Raw genomic sequence first — 5455 nt, forward strand, 5'->3', positions numbered from 1 at the left:
ATGGTACCTTTCCACGGTTGTACCCTGCCTCATGCCATATCTGGCATAGGCTCCAGGCTACCCGTTACCCTGTACAGAATAAGAGGAATAAAAAAAAGGAATTAATGAATACGATTTAATGCCAGCACTATTGTCAAGTAAAAAAAAAAAACGTAACAGCATTGTGATATAAAACTACTATGATTTACAGTATGTTTTTAAGGAAGCCTTGGATGTTGTAATTATTGTACTGTGAAGTTTGGAGTGCCCATATGATTTAAGAGTTTAATCTGATGCAGTTCGACATGGAGTGGCCAGAGGAAGCAGAGGAGAAGGAAGTTTAAAGGAGTCATGTAACGCTTCTTATCAGGCATCAGTGCTTCATAAAGGCACCGTATGGGAATGAGAACATCCGGTGGAAGGGAAAAGAGTTGCAATTTGACTTTTCTATCGATGACCCTCCATCAGTGGAGGTGGGGGTGAACAGGATGCAGAGATGTTGGAGAAATCACACAGCACATACACACACCAATTGTAAATAACAACACATGATGAGTTCCATCTGAAAATAATCACTCGTCCAGGGTACGAAGAACTAAATCAACGCACGGCCACTTTCCCACCTAGCGAAAAGAAATCATTGTAACGTCGATATGAACATGTGTTTCAGGTTACTTCAGTCCTTTTCAGGCAAACTGTTATCATGAAGATATGAATTATGTTAAGATATAAAAAACTAGATTTTCTTTTTAGATTCAATGTGGAGTTTAAGACTATTGTTGAAAAGAAAATACAAAACATGTCAAACTAAATGTTCTAAGTATTTCTGTATTCAGGATAGAAAACACAAGTTATAAATTAGTAGCAGACAAAATAACATCTGTTTATAATTACTTATCTGTTCTGTGAAATGGGGGAGTGGGGGGGGGAGTTTGGACGTAGCATTTTTTTTTTCTTTAGCATCTGATTAGACACAACAAACAATAAAAGTCAAGCACTGGAGACTTAACATAAGACTTTCCAAAACTGTAATTTGTGTTGTTAAAATGTGTAGATGTAGGGGGAAATAATACAAATAATATGATTATTAAGAATTTGATTGAATGAAGCATTTTCAGAAAGATACTCCTTATGATGGAAGATTACTGTGACAAACATGATCTGATAAGATGTGCATAAGGTTTATATAAGCCAGTACAGACATTGCTAGGTACTGTAGTGTAATCATGGCTGGCTGTTATAAGAAAATAATCAATGATGGGATGGTGTAATTTTGTTTGATCACCTGCATGTCGGCTGATCCCGTTGAGGGGTCGTCACAGTGGGCCAACTGATCCGCACAACGACTTGGCACAGGTTTTTAAACCGGGTACCCTTCCTTCCTGATGCAATCCTTCCATTTTATCCAGCCTAGGGACTGGCACTGCATCTGCAGTGACTGGGGTTTGGGCACTGGCTGGGAATCGAACCCGGCTCTTCCGCATGGGCAAGAAACCTACCCCTAAGTTCCCAATGCCTCAGTTACTGTTATCACCATAATGTTGATTATTTTACAATAACGACTCATACCAAAATGATTTATTCCTGTTATACCATAACAGTTTGTCAACACTTACAAATGTTAATGTAAAAAGGTCTATTAACATCTGTCATGAAGACTTTCCTGTGCTGGCATTGACACTGGTGTACTTTCTGCAGAATTGAGTTTGTGTAAAAAAAAAATAAAAAAGAATAATAAAAAAGAAATCACAGTTATTATTGATCCTAGATTTTTTTATGTTGAATACAAAGGGGTATCAAAAAGTTGAGATTTGCGCGCCACAGATCCAGTCGCCTTAGCTGTATATCCTCCCTCAGACCCCTTAAAATCTTGCATTAGAATTTGCTATTGACAGTCTGGGCGCTGGGGACGAAATCTCAATGCCAATGCCTCGAATGCGAAAATGATGATGCGATTGGTTGAGCCACGGACCTATTTCGCCTTTTTCGGTCGTGGAGATGCGAGGTTTGCCTGGCTGTTCCATATGACACATGGACAACGGCAGCAGTGTTGTGGATTGTTCTCCAAAGATCATCATGGTTTCAACATTTTCGATGGTTGAGCTCGTTGAAGGTCTTCCTGATCTATTATCATCTTCTAGTGATGTTCTTCCCTTCTTAAAGAGTGCATGCCACTCAAAACACCTTGCATGACTCATTGCATCATCAATATAAACTTGCTAAATCATCTTAAACATCTCTGTGGCAGATTTGCCCTGTTTCAGACAGAATTTTACGTTCTGTTCATGATACACAGGACATGTCTTTTGGCACACTGACTTGCTCCCTGTAACTGTGCGTGCAGCCCTGTGCTGCCATCTGCTGGCGCATTACAAAAACTAGTCTCGAAACTTTTTGATACCACCTCATACCAACAATACTCTTATTGCAGAGCAAGCATATTAATATAAACAAATGACATAAATCACAGCTGGCATTACTGTACATGCTGTGCTGTTATAGGAAGCAAAATAGCAGATTAGTATAAATTAATCTAAACATACTTCTACTGATAAAATGAAATCCTGACTTCACCTTTAGGTGTTCAGATGAAACCCTAGCCAGCTGTTTTAAACATGTGTGGATGATAGCACATTCCAGTTCTCAAATCGTTTACTTTCACTATAATCAGCTTACTATTATTCTATGATTAAAGGGAACAACTTTCAAACATATCCATCTGACAGCTGTGAATGTTAGGAAATGAGTACACAGAGCCATCAGTTCTGCTCTATTTGTAGAATAAAAAAAATCACGTTAGTATATTTATGATTAACGAAGAACAAGAAGACAGTTAATTAATCATAGTAAGGAGGCAGTAATAACAGGGTAGATTCAGTGAAAGAATTGATGTGCCACTGTGCCAAACAACTGCCACAATAGTTTTCATGTGTTCCATGTCTTATGTGTTCGGAGAATTTGGGTTGAAGTCGATGTTGATTTTCTCCCCTGGCCTCTTATCACATCGGTTTAGTTATTGGCTATTTGCTCTGTACAGCAGATCTTAACTGATTTTACACTGGGTTGAATAGAATTATTGTTATTTCTGGGGGGATGGTGGTGGCTAAAATCTGTGCCACTCCTGATTATGATTTATGGTTTCCTCTGCAACATTCATCAGTCTTTCTGCAAAGCATAGCTTACAAATGAGACATTTATGACTATTAGAAACTGAATCTTGGTATCTGCAAAAAGAAAGTTGATTGGCTTAAACTTAAGGACATGGGAAACTATTGGGCAGCATCCCCTTTTCAAGCATTTCTTTAAATACTACAGTATACTACTACAACTACATTTACATTTATGCAATTTTGCTCTTATCCAAAGCGATTTACATTTGTATTTCATTATACATGTAAGCAGTGTAGGGGTAAGGGCCTTGCTCAAGGGCCCAACGGGGACAACTTGTCAGTCATGGGATTTTAACCTGCGACCTTCCGAACCATAGTCCAATATGGCTAAATGCCTTAGCTATTCCGGACACTATTACTACAACTACTACTACTACTACTTCTAATAATAATAATAATAATAATATAGTTGCAAGCAACGATAAGCAGGCCCAAGCATCCTGCGCCATCGCCACCCGCGCGCACCTCACAACCTGTGTGTCTTATGAGCGTGTTAAGACTTACAAAAAGCCATCGCCACCCGGGTGCATTGCACAACTTGCACACAATATAGCGTAATATGGCTGGGGCCCTAAATATTTGTCATGTCAACTGTGCGTGTGCGTGTGCTGGGTTTTATCCATGCTCTTCCTTTTGGATCTTTTCTTTTATTATATCTTGAGTACATTGTGATTCTTTATAGTCACGAGTCTTTATAAATTAATAAGACATTCATCAATTTTCAGTAAACACCTTATCCTGGTTAGGGTCACAGTGTATCTGAAGCTTATATCAGTATATTGGGCAATCCCAAAACCTAGTCGCATATTTTTTTTGTAGGTTGTAGGAAACTATTACTCACTCTCTTATCGTCTGTACTGCTTTATCCAGTTTTCAGGGTCGTGGGGGGCCTGGAGCCTATACCAGGAGACTTAGGGCACGAGGCGTGGTACACCATGAACAGGGTGCCAGTCCATCACAGGGCAATAAAACTAGTAAAATAACACTATTTCCTTTTAATTCATATTCATCTGTCTTGTTTATAGACAAAGGGGTAGTAGTTTAGAAAATTCCTTAGAAACAACATCTGTTCCTTCTGTGAAAATGAAAACAAAAAAACATTTAAAAAAAAAAAAAAAAAAAAGGTTGTACATGCACCAATGGGTCATGTGCAGGTCTGGGGATCTTGTCACGCTTTCACTAATTCTCTAACATCTGCTTTTCCTTGTTTCTCTTTGTACGCACGCACACAAACAAACACAAACACAATTCACACACACCCAGCTTTATTAAAGTTCCTAAGTGACAAAAAATCAATATAGGATCACTGGCTCACTATATCACTAAGGTGGTAAGGTATTCAATATATTCATCTCTACAGACACACAAGCCATCACATACTGTAATAGTACGAGAAGATTTTTTAAAAATATTTTTGTGCAATAATTTTAAAAATCAGGGAAAGAAGTGAAAAGTCCTGGCAGATTTTCATTGCAAAGTTTTGGGGCCATGGCATTTTAAACGATCTGCTCCAAACAGTGGTGATCTGATGGCATGGGACATAAAAAATAAATTGTACAAGTTTATATTTGATATTTTGCGTATTAGGTCACTTGTGTTACTGTTTGAGTACAGGTGTAATGTGTGCAACTGGAATGTTTAGATTTTACCAGATGAATTTTGTTGAAAGCTGTTTAAGGATTTTTACCGTAAATTTAAATGAAGTTGAAATTGCAATGAACTACCTCAGCATGAACCAGGGTTTCATTAGCTTTTAAACTGCATAAGGGGGTAAAATCCAAACAATGATGTGAAGCTAATAAAGCATATATTGGTATATTTTGTTACTTGTTATGTTATGTTTAATTAATAAATGCAAGCACTGTCGCCTTGCACCTTCCAAGTCTGGGTTTGATTCCCACCTTGGGTATGTGCATAGAGTTTGTATAGTTTTCTCCATGCTTAGTACGATTCCTCCATGTACTCTGGTTTCCTCCCACAGTCCAAAGAATTACAGATTCGGCTAGTTAGCATTCCCAGATTGCCTGTAGTGTGTGAATGAGTGTGTGTGCCCTGCGATGGATTGGCACCCCGTCACAGGGTGTACCCCTATGTCCCCTGGGATAGGCTCCAGGCCCCCACGTGACTCTGTACACAGGCTAAAGCAGGGTAGAGGATGAGTGAGTGTGTGAGTGATGAACTGCAAAGTCTGTCTGGCAGGATTTTCTCTCTCTCCTTTTTTAAAACATTTTTTTTTACTTAAGTGTGTCTCTTTATTTTAGGCATCACACCCAAACAATATCATCAAAAGATATCAATAAATATAG

Source organism: Clarias gariepinus, chromosome 12 (assembly GCF_024256425.1).
Source record: "Clarias gariepinus isolate MV-2021 ecotype Netherlands chromosome 12, CGAR_prim_01v2, whole genome shotgun sequence".
Lineage (NCBI taxonomy): Eukaryota > Metazoa > Chordata > Actinopteri > Siluriformes > Clariidae > Clarias > Clarias gariepinus.